Raw genomic sequence first — 17,385 nt, 5'->3', positions numbered from 1 at the left:
TAATTTGACATCTAATGACTAGTAACAATTGTGCCTTCTAATAATAACGACAAATAATCTCACAATATACAATTCCAATATATGAGTAATTCATTTGTTCAGCAGTGTATGTGTGTAGTGTGTTCTTGCAGGAGCATGCTATATATAAATATATTACGTTTATGGAGAGACAAGTGGCCTACACGTCTCTTCCCCACGTACAGACGATTTTATAAGTTTTTGCCTTTTTATTTTCATTTTCTCTACCCTCATTCATGTAAGTACAACCGAATTGGATCGTCTGACTTGTTGGATCACAATACATACCCAAATTGGTTCAGTTTATTAGTTTAGTAATAAATTACATTTTTAGATAATTCAAAATTTTAACAGAACTTGTGAAAATAGACATTTTGTAGTTTAGAACATTTTTAAGTGGTTTGACCGGTTTCATCACCGGTCAAATTGTTGTTAATTAAATTGTATTGAACACTTTTTTCTGTTCGGTTCAATTCTAATAACACTATTTCCTATGTATCATGATTTCTTCTCTTTTGTAATATTCTAGCATATTATTGTTATTTTTATTTATTAGTGCAGCAAACCTTACCCTTTCATGAATTGCTTCCTTAGAAGAAAAAAAAAAAAAAACCTATTTTTCTGAGGATTAGACTGGGCACCAAACTGGTAAAGAGTTTGGTCCCGTCAAAACTAGATATTAAAAAAAAAGAAGCATGAATAGTAATTTGAATATGTGCACTATATTTGACAAAAAAAAATCCCCACTTTGTTTAGCGGATCGAACTGATTGAAACTAGTTGGTTAGACTGGTCAAAACTAGTTAAATACCAGACTAATTAAATACTTGTTTTGATAAAAAAAAATTTACCAAATTCATTTTTACTCTAGACCAAATTCGCCAGGACATCGACCAATAGTATGATGGTTGGATCATTTGATTTTGGTAACTATGTTTCCATATTTTGAGAAAAATAATCTGAATATTTTGACATTATAAAAAACAACCTTGCATAACTCAAATAGAAACTCCATCCAAACCTTCCTTAACATGCATATCTTTCTCTCTCTTGATTTTATTTCTCATATATATATATATATATATATATATATATATATAAAATAAGATAGATTAATCTTTATTTCTCTTGTAAATATACTTACTCTAACAAGGTAGGTTAATTTTATTGCTCCTATATGTATTACTATAATCAAATAGGTAAATTTTTATATTTCTCAAATTTTAAAATCGTCGGAGCTTTATCTCTCTCGGGATTAGTTGGGCACAATGGGGGTTGAGTTGGGGATAGGTACCCATTTTAGGAAGTTTGAACCAAAAAATAGGGAAAAAAAATATTAGGGATGACTTACATGCACAACTTTTAAGAAAGTGTGGGATCAAAATAAAAAAATACAACATCTAATTGTTACCAACTTTAAGAGGTCTTTAAAAAATAGGAAGAAACAATATTAAGATAAGGAGGATATGGAAATTGTTCTCTCATGCCTCCCTAATTAAGATTTGGAAACATTGTTGAGACAGATAGATTTGAAAATCTCTCATTAAGATATGAAAAGAATATTGATCTCTCTCTCTCTCAAATTAAGACATGGAAACAATATGGAAATAAGTATCAATATGAAATCCTTTTGTCATTCTCTCTCTAATTAAGATATGGAAATGTAATCTTAGTTATGATATGCACGATTTAAGACATAAAAACAATGCAGAGATAAACATCAATATTGACATCTCTCTCTCTTTCTCTAGTTAAGATATGGAAATGTAATCTTAGGTATGTTATGCATGTCTTTCTCTATATTGAATTTTATTTCTTATATATATATATATATATACTTACTATAATAAGATATGATAATTTTATTGCTTTAATATATATTGCTATAATCAAATATATTAAAATTTCATATTTCTCAAATTTTAGGTTGTGGGTACTTTCTTTCTCTCATAATTAGATGGGCATAATAAGGTTGAGTTGGGATAGTACCCATTTTAAGAGGTATGAAAAAAAACGATGAGGGGCTGTTTGGATACCTGGAAATATATTGTCTGTGAAATACATTACTGGCGTAATCTATTACCTGCAAATGGAATGTTACTGTTTGGATAGTATTTAGATGCAACTTGGGAAATACATGGCTATTGTTTAGCTATGTCTTCAAGAAATATGAGAAATGCATTACCAACGTTGTACTAGCACTTGCCTATAAACTATCATTTTATTTTATTTTTTTGTCACAAAATTCCACTGAAATGTGAAATTAAAGTGATAATCACATCATTCCAAAAATATTTTCTAATAACAACATCATCACCATTCCAAAAAGATTTTCTAATAATAAATGTACCATTCTAAAGTCATCATCACACAATTTCTTACTTTGCATGTCTTTGGCACTCACATGGAATCACATGTCTTCTAACATTTGGTTTCAACATGATAAGTCATTGGAATAATATGATTGGAATAACATGTTTTTATTGTGATAAGCCTTATTTTTATTTATTTTTTATAGAAATATTTGAAATGTATATCTATATAATTTCAAATAAGCAATAAATTTATGATACCAAATTAAAAATCTTTATGATATAAGTTAAAAAATGGGAAAAAGTTTAATTAGTAAACTAGAAGGTTTGGTAATTTTATTAGAAAATTTTGAGGTATTGAAGGAAACTAAAGAGGTATATTATTTAAATTGAGCTTTTACTAATATCTTATGATGATTTTGTTGGGTGAAATTTTTTATAATTGTGTTGTGTAATTTTTCATTGATTAGATATGGTAAGGAGAATGAATATGATAAAGAGAGAGAGGATGGAAGGAAGGGGCTTAAACATAAGGGGGCTAAGGGATTTAAAAAAAATCTGAAGGGGCTTAAACATAAAAGGGCTAAAAAAATACAGATAAGAAGAGAGGCATAAAGAGAAAGGGAACACCTTATGCAAATTAGTTATTAGAGTTTAAGAGAGAGAACATGAGTTTAAGAGAAAGGGAATAGGTTAGATAGGGGCTTAAAAAGAGAGGGAACACGTTATGCAAACCCGTTATTAGGGTTTAAGAGAGAGAACGGGTGATTAAGGTTTAAGAGAGAAGAAACTGGCTAAGTAGAGAGACTGATGGGTTAGAAAGTGAGGGACACCTATGCAAACCGAGTAGGCGGGTTGGCATTTTATTAACCTGGAATAGGGTAGAGGGAGGCATGCAAAAGATTTCTAAAGATTACCGGTAGATTTCTCAAGATTACCGGTGTAATAGATTTTTCACCTTTTTTACCTTTTCACCGCCAAATGTGTTTCATGATTTTTTAGGAAATCTCATATAATCTCTTTCAATTTTCTTTACTATAAAGTGTATCCAAACAGTGGAAAATGTCATATTTCCTCGTAATCGATTGTAATTGTCATGTAAACGGGTAAATCTCAAGTAAAAAGTGTACCCAAGGAATGTCATAGTTCTTCGTAATAAATTGTCAAACAATGACATATTTCCTCGTAATCGATTGTCATCAAATAGATTTCCAGATACCCAAACCACCCCTAAAAGAAAAAAATTGGGGGATGACTTGCATGTACAACTTTTGGAAAAGTCATTGGATAAAAAAAAGAAAAAATGCAAGATCTAATTGTTACCAACTTTAGGAAGCTTTAAGAAAAGGGAGAAACAATGTTGATATAAGGATGGATATGGAAATTTTTCTCTCTTGTGCTTCTCGAATGAAGATGTGGAAATAATGTTGAGATCAAGATGGATATAGAAATATCGCATTTATATATGGAAATATTGTTGATCTCTCTCTTTCAAATTAAAATATGAAAACAACGTGGAGATAATCATTGATATGAATTTCTCTCTCATTAAGATATAGAAACACAATATTAGATAATGGAATGCACATTTTGAATCTTTTTCTCATGTGTATATTGATACGTTAATTTTTTATTGGTTAATTTTATTACTCCTACATATATCACTATAATCAAATAGGTTAAATTTTTGTATTTTTTAAATTTTATATTGTACTTTCTCTTTTTCGTAATTAGTTGGGCATAATAGCGGTTAAATTGGGGATAGGTACCTATTTTAGAATGTTTGAACCAAAAAAATAAGGGGAAAGAACAATTGAGGATGACTTGCTTGCACAAGTTTTAGAAAAAGGTGGGATTAAAAAACAAATAAAAAAATGGTAAGAACACTGTATGCAAATGAACTGCTCATATGTATAGCGTACTCCTACAAGAACACACTATACACTTACACGTGCAAATGAGCGTAGCTCATATATTGCAATTGTATATTATGAGACTATTTATCTCTCTTACAAGGATGTCACAATTGTTACTAGCCATTAGATGTCAAATTGGGTGGTTAAGGGTGTGACACAAAGTTGGGGATTTTTTTTTTTTTTGAAACTTGATTATAGTCAGTGCACACTCACAACTACTTAATTTGAAAGCTGATACACAAGAGCAATTGTGATCTCTTTGTATTAAAAATAATTAGTATCTTTGTATACTTTTTCTAAATATATTTTTTAATAAAAAATTTAGAGATCCACATTTAAAACGTCATGACTATTTTAAAATAAAAAAAAGTTGGATTTTGAACTCATAACAGTTAAATATGGTATTGTATATAATGAGACCATTTACATTTGATTTAAGGAGGTCACAATTACTTACAACCATCCAATGTGAAATTTAACAGCTCAGGTGTATCATAAAATTCAAAAAAACTTCTTTTGAAGTTTGAACTTGGTCATAGAATAAATACACCCATCTAATTTCACATTAAATGGTCAAGATCAATTGTGACCATCTTGTACCAAAGATAAATACTTTCATAAAATACAATCCCATTAATATTAACACCTGTTTATGAGAAAGACAGAAGAGGTCACACTTGAAGTGACATTATTTTCGGTAGGTGCAAAATGAGTGCTTATAATAATTTCATCATACTCTCTCTTTTTTTTTGCTTGTTTTTTTATCTGGGTTGGCCACCATTCCAAAGAATTTACGTTTGCATAATTCCGGGTCCTAAAAATACTCATAGATGGATTTTAAAAATGGGATAAATGAACAATGCACTCCTGCAGGAGCATATAATCAAAGCAATATTGGGAATGTAATTCATCTTCCAGACGTGCCTGATGTGGTTATCAACGGAAATTGTGTTGAAGATGTCATGCACGTTTTCGCATCTACACAGATTGTGTTTTTAGAGTGAGAAAATAAAAAAAAGGATGTGTGTTTAGAGAGAGAAAAAGCAGAGATGATAGATGGGAGGATTAATTAAATGTCTCACCAACAAATATATGTGGAAGGAAACTACCATAACAAATCCTTTTCCACTTCTTTCTACCCAACCCCTCTTTAGTTTAGAGAAAAAAATTAAAAATAAAATAGTGTAGAGTCGTAACATTGTGATTGGAACAATCTTTACTCTCCACTAAAAAATAGACTGTTAGATAAGGGAGAGGATAGAACTTCTATGCATAAGAAGAACATAGAAAGCTTCCCCTCTTATATTATCGTGGTAAACATCTCTTTTTTTTTTTCCCTCTTATATATAAAGATCCCCCAACCCCTCGTTTGTTCCCCACTAGTTTCTTCTCAACCCTCTCTACTCTTTTTCTCTCAAGTCTTGGTCTCTCCTTTCTCTTTCTCTCTCTAACCCTTCTCTCTCCTCTTTTTAGCCACGGCTTCTCACAAGATCTCTCTCTTATTGGCAATGCTCGTTGTTTTATCATTGCTCGGTTACAATGCTTGTCTGGCAGCTCGCGACCTATTAGAGACGCCCCCCTCCAGCCCTGTCCACCACCCCTTCTGTGTTAATACCCAAATTACCGATGCTGCCCTCAACAATACCAACAACTCCAAAGAGGATCCTTTCTCCGTCTTAGTACCTTTGAACGATCCATTGGACGTCGACTGCTATCTTCCCAAGAGCCTCTAACACGAACTCAAAGGCATGGAAGTATTTAGAAAAAGCAAACAGGGTATTAAAAAAAAGCAGACTCGACTCCTTTAGAAGAGTATAAAAATAAAAACTTAAGTGGGGCAATAAGAAGCCTTGAGTGCATCACTTGCTAGTTTCCCATTGCCCCACTTAAGCTTATGCTCTTATACTCCTCTAGAGGAGTCGAGTCTGCTTTTTCTTAATACCCCGTCTCCTTTTTCTTAATACTTCCATGCCTTGAGTTTGTGTTCATATGGAGACCACATATATTTGCGCCCGCTCCTGTGTGATTTATTGCTTTTCATTACTTCCAGGAGCACATGCATTTGTGCTCCCGTGCTTTTTATTGGTTTGTGTGCCATAATAGTTAATTGTGGTGTAATAAAGGGTGCATGTATTTGTCATATTTATGTTGGAATAATATTCGATTGATTTTGTTTGCACAACTCTTATAGAATAATTCAAGCCCAAAGCTCTCTCTCTGGGCCTACGGGCCAAGTTATTCTTTTGTTGAGAAAAAATAAAGCAAGAAAACAAAACAATTACGATTAATTAAAAAATGGGTAACATCATATTAAGAGGCCACCATATTGTTCGTCAAAGGAAATACAATGTCTTTGCCACCTCAAACTAAAAGTGGGGATTAATGTTCAAAATCAAAAATTAATAATGGGGGGATTGTATGCAATGAGGTCATCTACTTTTGATACAAGGTGGTCACAATTACTCATAACTATCTGATGTAAAATCTAATAGTTTGGGTTTATCACACATGTAAAAAAAAATTTCTTTTGAAGTTTGAGCTTGATCAATAGAATAAATACAGCCACCCAATTTTATATTCAACTATTTAATACTTTTCTCCTTTTCTACTATTTCAAGTCCAAATTGTGCGTATTTTTTTGGGCATTTAATATTATTTCAAAATACATGAGTAAAAGAGACGTAAATACTTGAAGCACTATTTTTTCCATTTCAAGTAAGAAATGGATAGAGTACGAGAACTTCTAGGTGGCTCATCCAAACAGGACCTAAACCATTTAAAAAAGAGGAAATATACCCAATAAATTCTTGAGAACCGTGTCCTCCCATGATAACACACCATACACTTCCAATGGAATACACTGTACATCAGCTCCCTTGGACAAAAGTTAGAGAGAATTTATTCGATATGAAATTCTAAGATTCATTTTATAATCACAAGTATTTTTTAAAAAGAAAAATGAATTTTGAGTTTCTAATCGCTTAGACGTTTGGTCATCCAAAAATTGGACAGTCTCCATTCAATATTAAGGTATTAATTCTCCCATTCACATTCAGAGACCAACGTGTCATCCTTCCTATATTTTTAAGGAAATTTATCAAAATGTTCTTAAGAGATGAGTTATGGGTACATTTTTCATAAAGTTAGGATCAAATTAAAGGCCGCCTCCAAATTTTATCATATAATTTAAGTGTCAAAATTCTTGGGATGGCTTGAGAACCTATTTTGATCTCCAATTATCTATACTACATTTTTAAGTCATAGCTAAGGAGTGGACATATGTCACGAAAATAAAAAAGACCCTAATTCTATAGAGAATGTAGGACACATTCCTAACTTTAAGAAAGATCATAATTCTATAGAGAATGTAGGACACATTCCTAACTTTAGGGAAGACCCTAATTCTATAGAGAATGTAGGATGCATTCCTAACTTTAGGGGATGAGAGATACAGAATATACACTTATTTAAAGATAGGAAGAGAGATATAATACACACTCATTTAAAGATAGCTAAATGAGAGCGAGAAAGATATCAACATTATTTGTATATCTTAATGAGATATTTTCATTATATATCCATCCTTATCTCAACATTATTTCACGTGTTGCGAAAATAAGAAGGGTCCTAATTCTATAGAGATTGTAGGACACATTTCTAATTTTAGGGGAAAAGAGAGATAGAACACACTTATTTAAGGATAGCTAGATGAGAGAGAGAGATCATCATTCTTTCTATATCTTAATGAGAGATTTTTATATCCATCATTATCTCAACATTATTTCTATAACTTAATTAGAAAGGCACAAGAGAGAAATATTTCTATATCCTCTTTATCTAAGCATTGTTTCTTTTTTGACAAATGTTTAAAAGTATTATTGATAAGTAAGTGAAAGAAATTACATCAGAACAAATCAACAGCGAAGGCAACGATGCACCTCCTTTAGCCAAAGAATCGGCAATGGAGTATATCCTCTTTAGAATAAAAAATATAGAAATATTTCTATATCCTCTTTATCTCAGTATTGTTTCTTTTTTGACAAATGTTCAAAAGTATTATCGATGACTAAGTGAAATAAATTTCATCAGAACAAATCAATAACGAAGGTAATGATGCACCTCCTTTATCTCCGCGTTGTTTCTTCATTTTTTTTTAAAAAACCTCTTAAAATTGGTAACAATTACATCCTGCAATTATATATATATATTTTATTCCACCCTTACCTAAAAGTTGTGCATGCAAGTCTTCCCCAATTTTTTTTCATGATTTTTTGGTTCAAACTTCTTAAAATGGATACATATTCCCAACTCAACCCCTATTGTGCCCAACTGATCACGAGAAAAAGAAAGTACCAACAATCTAAAATTCAAAAAATACAAAAATTTAACCTATTAGATTATAGTAATATATATAGGAGAAATAAATATTTATCCGGCTCCTGGCCTTTCGTCAACTCCTTGACGGGCGGTATCTTCGGCTCATTGACTGGCGGTATCCGGGAGGTTAATCGTTATTCCGAGTCATAACCCTGACATTCCGCACAAACCCTTTACCGACCTCACGGGCTTCCAAGCCTTGAGAGCGCCACCTGCTACTTTCCCATTGGCCAAGTTCCACATGTCGCATCGCATAGTTTGTGTTTGATTTGGGGAGGCCTTGAGCACCTGTATGTGTGATTTCATTAACACTTTTTTGTGTCATAGTTAATTGTGGTGTAATAAAAGGTCTCTGCATTTGTCATATTTATATTATTGGAATTATATTCCATTGAATTTGTTTGCACAACTCCTCTGTCTGGTAGAGTAATTCAACCCCAAATCTCTCTATCTCAGTGTAATTCAAGCCAGACTCTCTCTCTCTCTCTCTCTCGGCCCAAGGGCCCGAGTTCAAATGAAATTATTCTTTTGTTGAGAAAAAAAATCAAACAAGAAAACAAAACTAAAACAAAACAATCATGATTAATTGATAAACGACAACATAATATTAAGAGACCACCACATTGTTTGTCAAACGAAATACAATGTCTTTGCCACCTCAATCTAAAAGTGGGGATGGTATACAATGAGATTGTTCACTTTTGATACAAGGTGTTCACAATTACTTACAACTATCCGATGTGAAATTTGATAGCTTGAGCTTATCACACAATTCGAAAAAATTTATATTGAAGTTTGACCTTGGTCAATAGAAAAAATGATGCCTTCCAATTTCACATCCAATGATTAAGATTAATGGTGACCACTTTATACTAAAAGTAAATAGTCCTATTCCATATTTTCCCCTAAAAGTGACTTCCAACACAAAACAATTTTTTATAAATCTTAATAGTACAAGTGGAGAGAGAAATGGCCCCAGTAATAGAGACAGCATAGAGCGGACCAAATAATTACCTTTTCTACTCATGAATGGGTGGGGGAGCGAACCGGATTATTCCTCAGTAAATGGTCAATCCAAATTGAGCCTAAAACATACTCTCAAATCACATAATAATATGGCTAAAGATGCATTCTCATAAGTCAATTTGCACACATTATGAGATTCATTAAAAGAACATGGGGCTCATTGGAGTCTTGTTATTGGCTTGAGATTGATTAAGCTAGTTTTGATGCACAGGGGACTTTATCGTCAATGGAGTGACTCACATCTGTGTAGGCGGCCCGACAAGTCTACTAAGGAGGGGATTTCTACCAAATATGTAAAAAGCATTTCCTCAAAGTGAGGGTATAGTTTTTAATAGAATATAATGATGGAACGATACTCGTATAACAACTCCAAATAGTTAGGATAAAGCTTGAATGATGATGATAACGTGAAAAACAATGACACTGCCATTAAGCCGAATCATGAAAGGGAGCGGATCAAGCTACATTGATTTCACTCTTAAAGGGTGAAGGAAAAAACAATGCTTTTCCTTTTTAAAAAATCCATATAGAAATTTGGGCTTAGAGATAGGGTTGAAAGATATTCTCATTCAAGTGGGTGTTTTTCAAACAAGGAAAATTTATAAAAATACGCCTTATATTTCAACTATTTAATATTTTACTCATTTTCTACTATTTTAAGTGAAAATTATGTGTATCGTTTTGGGTATTTAATATTATTTTAAAACACATGAGTATATATTGATAGGCATTTAATATTATTTCAAAACATGAGTAAATACTAAATAGGTAATCTCATAGGTGCATTTTTACAAATTTTCTTTCAAATAGGTAGGGTAGAGCATCAGAACTGAAGGAAAAATATACAATGAGACCATATATCTTGGTACAAGGTGGTCACAATCAATCTTGACTATTGGATGTGAAATTAGATTGATGCATTAATTCCATTGACCAAGCTCAAACTTCAAAAGAAATTTTCTCGACCTTGAGATACACTCAAGCTATTAGATTTCACATCGGATGGTTGTAAATAATTATGACCTCTTTGTATCAAAAGTAAATGGTCTCAATGTATACAATCCCAAAACCTAATACTTGAAGCATTCTTTTTTCCATTTTAAGTAAGAAATAAAAAGAAACGAAAACTTCTAGATGGTTCATTCCAATAGGTCCTAGACCATTAAAAAAGAGGAAATATACCCAATAAATTCTAGAGAACCTTGTCCTCCCAAGAGAACACACCGTACACGTTCAATGGAACACACTGTACACTAACTTCCTTGGACAAAAGTCAGAGAAAATTATTTTGATTTATGATCACAAGTATTTTTAAGAAAGAAAAATGAATTTTGAGTTTCTAATCGCTTAGATGTATGGTCATCCAAAAAATTGGACAGTTTCCATACAATCTTTAGATATTAATTCTCCCATTCGCATACAGAGAGCGTATGATCCTTTCTATCTTTGTAAGGAAATTTGTCAAAATATCCATAAAAGATGAGTTATTTAGCAATGGGTATAGTTTGCATAAGGTTAGGATCAAATTAAGGTGTGACTCCTAATTTTATCATAAATCTAATTTATACGTCAAAAATTCTTAGGATGGATTGAGAATCTATTTTGATCTATAATTATCTACATTGCATTAGGCCTTAATTCTATAGATATTTTAGCACACATTCCTAACTTTAGGGGAAGAGAGAGATAGAATACACACTAACAATTTTAAAAACGGGTAGAGGCTCGTCATCTCCACTGAATTACCAAAAAAAAAAGAAGCTAAATTAGAGAGAGAGAAATCAACATTCTTTCTATATCTTAACGAGAGATTTCCATATCCATCATTATCTCAGCATTAGTTCTATATTTTAGTTCTATATCTTAATTAGAGAGATAAGAGAGAAAGATTTTCACATCCTCCTTATCTCAACGAGCAATGATCCAATGCAACGGTTGTATCATAATTATAATGCAACGATACTTCTAGAAAATCATGTTTGTGGTATTTGTATGACCCCAAATTTTGCACACACACTCTTTTCATCTCAATAATTAATCCCTCCAAAAACAAAAGTTCAATTTGAACCGTAGATATGGTCAAAATGAGTCTCCTCCAAAAACGAATCTAGACCATTCATTTTGTGAATTTCAAGATCTTAATATTTATAAACTCAAAATTTTTTTTTTTCTTTTTTAACATTGTTCATCTAATGATAATAAAGCTATTTAAAAAAAATTGAAAGTGAAAAAAATCCTTCTAAGGCCTGGATCTAAGCATCTCACCAAAATGAACGGCCTATGTTAATTGGGCTAAAAAAATACTTTCTAGATTGTGTTTTCAATTTTTTCTTTTTTTTTATTATTCATTAGAATAAAAAGAGTGTAAATTTCAAAACTTGGATCAAACAAATGGTCATAAAATGGTTTTTTAAGGTTGTTGCATCATATTACTATACAATGGTTGTATGAAATCATTGCTCTATCTCAACATTGCTTTTTTCTATTATTTTAGAGCTTCTTAAAGTTCATAATAATTAGATTTTTTATTTTATTTTTTTTATTTTATCTCACCCTTTCTTAAAAGTTGTGCAAGCAAGTCATTTCCAATTTTTTTCTTTTATTTTTTTGTTCAGACCTCCTAAACTGGGTACCTATCCCCAACTCAACCCCTATTGTGCCCAATTAATCACTAGAAAGAGAAAGAACCGACAATATAAACTTTGAGAAATGTGAAAATTTAACTTATTTGATTATAGTAAGAACAATTGTTTCATTCGGGCTAAATCGCATTTGTACAATATACGGTCCAGAGGTATAAAGCATTCATCTTAAAGATGGATGCAAATAGGAAGTCCACAAACAATTGTAACTAACGGTCCAAATGATTTCTTAATATTATTATTATTTCTACTTTTCGAATTTTATTTATTTTTTTCATATTCACGATCTCCATGTTAACGATTATATATTTCCAAAAAAATTAGGATCAAATTATATTTAACAAATATATTTATTATCAATCCCGCAATTGTACATGTGCGGGCATGGCCGCAAGCTAAACGCGTCCATATAGTAATATATATAGGAGCAATAAAATTCAAGTGAGAGAAAAATATGCATACCATGACTAAGATTGTGTTTCTATTTTCTAATGAGAGAGAGAGAGATTTTCGTATCGATGATTATCTCGACAATGTTTCCAAATATTAATTTGAGAGAGAGAGATCTTCATATATTAATTTGAGAGGGAGATTTTATCGCATATCTTAATTAGAGAGGCACAAAAAAATAAAAATTCATATCCTCCTCCTCTCAAAATTGTTTATACGGGCTGGCCGCATGCTTATTGTATCCATTGTTAAATAATAAAAAGTTGGATTTTGAACTCATAAACAATTAAACATTAATACATGTTCACCAGAAAAGCCGAAGAGTTCACCCTTGAGTGTTTAACACATATTGTAGGGGAAATATAGAAAGCTTTCTCCTATTTTATTAATCTTCTGAATATCTCCCTCTCCTACTTATATATAAAGACCCCCCAACCCCTCCCTAGTTTACCACTGGTTTCTTCTCGACCCTCTCTATTCTCTCTCTCTCTAGCCCTTCTCTCACTAAAGAAGTTACTTTTGCATGATTCCGGGTCCTAAAAATACTCATAGATGGATTTTAAAAATGGGATAAATGAACAATGCATTCCTGCAGGAGCATATAATCAAAGCAATATTGGGAATGCAATTCACCACCTGCCGGTTTCTCATTGGCCAGGTTCAACATGTCGAATGGCCCACATATGCTTCTATATTCTCATACCTTTCTTGTAGGGGAGTCTACTTGCTCTTTTTATTATTTCTATGCCTTGAGTTTGTGTTCATTTGGGAAGCCTTGGGCACATGTATTTGTGTTAGTAGCTGATCCTGTCTGATTTATGTATTTTTCGTTACACTTTGCGTGTCATAGTTAATTGTGGTGTTTTGGTAGCTGTAATAAAGGGTGTATGTATTTGTCATATTTATATTGGAAATATGTTGGATTGATTTTGTTTGCACAACCCTGATAGAGTAATACAAACCCAGATCTCTCTCTCTCTCTCTTCTCTCTCTCTCTGGGCCTATGGACCAAGGTTATTCTTTTGTTGAGAAAAACTAAAGCGACAAAACAAAACAATTACGATTCAACCTTATAATGTAGAACTACGGATGCCCCTAAAAAATCCATCGGAAAAGGTAATTTTAATGTTAAAAAATCCTTTGATTAGTCATCTCGACATCGAGATGTATAACTATGAAAAATAAAAAGATTTTAAGTCTCATAAATCGTACATTTTACAACATATTATCTACACCTTCCATTTTCAAGATTTTCATATGTTTATAGATCTAATTGATTTTAACCATTTTTAAAATTTAAAATTTTATAATTAGATATAAATATAGATTTTGAGATAATCCTAATCACATTTTACGTCAAAATTATTTTCCATGATAAAATTTGAAGGGTACCTTACCTCTACACCTACGGAGGCGTCTTTATGGCAACTGCACCCTTAATTAAAAAACAGGTAACATCATATTAAGAGGCCACCATATTGTTTGTCGAAGGAAATACCATGTCTTTACTACCTCAAATTATAAGTGGGGATTAACGTTCAAATTTAAAAAATTAAAATGGGGGGATTATATACAATGAAACAACTTACTTTTGATACAAGGTGGTCATAATTACTTATAACTATCCAATGTGAAATTTGATAGAAAATTTAACCTCTTTGATTACAATAATATATATATATATATATATATATATATATGAAAAAAAGCTAATAATAGCTGGCCAACTATAATGAATACTGCTAACGTGGAATGTGAACTATCATATCTTTATCATATGGTTCAGAATATATATCATTGTTTTAATTTTAATTATTTTTCTATAAATTGGATCATAATGAAATTATGAAAATTTATACTAGAAAATAGGGTGCACAAATAAAAAAAATTACTGAAAATATAAAATGACCGAAATACCCCTGAAAAAATTATAGGGGTATTTTGATCATTTTAAATTATTGAAAATGATGTTTTTATATTTTTATATGGTAAAAAATAGTGTTAGGTATATACACCCAAAATTTCATATTAATCAGATTTATATAAAAAACTTAAAATAAAAATAGTAATGTGCATTCTGAATCGCATGATGAAGATCTGACGTCTCTCATTAGACCTATATACTATTTATTATAGTTGGCCAGCTGTTGTAAGGTTTACCCTATATATAGGGAGTAGATTCAGTACACCCACTAGCTGACTGCTACAGTAAACACCAACGGCCCAGATTGAATTTAAGCTGATCTGACGCTCATGACCTCTTTTCGTGTTTGAATTTTAATTTTTTTTTTATAAATCCAAATCACTTAATATTTTAGGTGCATATTTTTCTCATCATGGGAACCTAATAAAAATATATAAAAAATAATCAGCAAAAAAAAATGACCAAAATACCTCCAAAACTTCACAGGGGTATTTTGATCAATTTTTTTCATGTAAATATTTTTTTATATTTTTTGAAGATTCATCTATTTTTTATGTATACGTGCTTCAAATTTCAGATCATTCTGATTTATATAAAAAAAAATTAAAATTCAAACACTACTGGATATCCAGGATATCAGGTCGGCCCAGATTCAATCTGGGCCGTTGGCGTTTACTATAGCAGTACGCCATTGGGCAGTTTTGGCCTGGGCAACACCAATACTGTCTCCCAAGCCCAAACTGATCTAAATTGGCTTATTATTGGCATGTAGCATCTTGACAGCCCCTAGATCCCTCTAGAACTAGAAATTTTTCAAGTAGTTTTGGTTTGGGTGACACTGCTAGTGTCACCCAAAACCCAGACTAACCCATTGCATCTTGACGATTCCAAAATCATCCCAAGAGACTACCGATTTTGAGCAGATTTGGTTTGGGCGACACTCTTAGTGTCGCCCAAACCCGACTACCCCAAATTGGCACTTTCGGCATGCCAACACCTCCTGGATCATTGTTGGTCAGGTTCAATGAACCTGGACCATTTTGGTATGGGCGATGCTCCTAGTGTCGCCCCAACCTTGGATCAGCAAAACGACAGTCCATGCTAGGAAATCTTCTAGTTATGGTATGTTACCAATTTTCAACGATTTTCAGCTTATAAAATGTCATTTCGGAATCATTTTAGGCAGACTTTTAGACTCTGTAGACTCTTGAAAATCTTAGATGGTAGAGACTCTTTAGACCTGATTAGCTCGTGAGCCCAGATAAATTTTGAGATTGTGAGACTTGATCTAGACCTAGAAAAACCCTAACTTTAGGCCACCTGCAACCCTTCGATTAAGAGATCAATTCAACCAAGCCAAGGCCCGATCAAAATGTGAAGAGAAACAAAGTGGACGGACGGCATAAACTCAATCGATCCGGATACGGCCGAGGCCTCGGTAGTCCCAGGCCAACTGGCTCAATCTGGCACATTTTTAGTCTTTCTTTTATTTCTTTTATATTTTTGTTTGTTTTATTAGAATTAAATTAATTTTATAAACACGAATAGATCTGGATCTGATTTACCATCTTTATGTGCTTGTTTGCCTCTCTCTTTGTTTTGCTTTTTTGAAATTGGGTCATGGACATTTAACCCGTTTTCACAGGCCTTACTTTACATTTGTTTTTTTTGAAGACCATAATACTGCTTTATTAACTCTTTTTAATCTGCTTGCAACTTTATTTTGCTAGAATTGGGTCGTCTATAATTCATTGGTTTTTGTGGGTTACACTTATGTGTTTCACTTGAGAGTGAGATTTTTTTTTATGAAATTGGGTCATTGATGTTTCACTGGTTTTTATTGGTTTCGCATGAAGTTTACGCATGAAATTTAATCCTTTGGCACGGGCCATGCTCGTTTCGTTGCTCTTCAAGTATTTAATAATTACTTTGGTGACTTTTTTTCCCCCTTCCAGTTAAGGCCTCCATTACCTGTTTACATCTTGTATTTATCAAACTGCTTGATTTCCAGTTTTTCTAAAATATGTCAGTTGGACATATTATACCTCAATTTGCTATTTTGTGCGGTACGGTGATGACTTGGTTTTTACTCAGTAGTTAAGTTATGTAATGTAGGTTATCTATGTGGTTTTTTTTTTTACTTTTTTATGTGTACTTCAACAGTGTAAAGTAGCAACCTTATATAAATTTTTTCTATATCACAATGTTTTGAAACTCGGATTGGTGAGGCAGATTGTTCGCTTGATCCGTGATCCAGTCCAAATTGGTGATATTGAAAATGTTAAAAAATAAATGAAATGAAATAAAATAAACACTAAGATAGGGGTTTATGGGCTTAGAATTTAAATGCGACTTAAGACAACAATAAGTTTAAAAAAAGGAAAACAAAAAAGAGGGATTTTAGGGGGAGCCGGGTTGGGAGCCATACCCTCTCGAAACCAATTTCATCTTGACTGAGTCCCTTTTGAATCGGCAATTGGAATAAAAAAGCGTCGGTTTTTAAAATATTGATTTAACACGAGAATCGAGTTTTTAGAATTTTACTTCACTCAAGTGTCTTAAAAAATAGTAAAGACTGAATAAATTTCTCCTTTTCAAAGACCTGAACAAACAAGAGCATGGTAATTTAGCCCCACTTAGAGCATCCTGAGCAAAAGATACAACTAGACCTAATTTTTTGGACTTACCTAGAATTTTTTTTTTTGGGATAAATCAACAGGA

This window comes from Amborella trichopoda, chromosome 2, assembly GCF_054954075.1.
Source record: "Amborella trichopoda isolate Santa Cruz 75 chromosome 2, AtrichopodaSantaCruz75HAP2 v2.0, whole genome shotgun sequence".
Lineage (NCBI taxonomy): Eukaryota > Viridiplantae > Streptophyta > Magnoliopsida > Amborellales > Amborellaceae > Amborella > Amborella trichopoda.
This window is presented reverse-complemented; position numbering follows the sequence as displayed.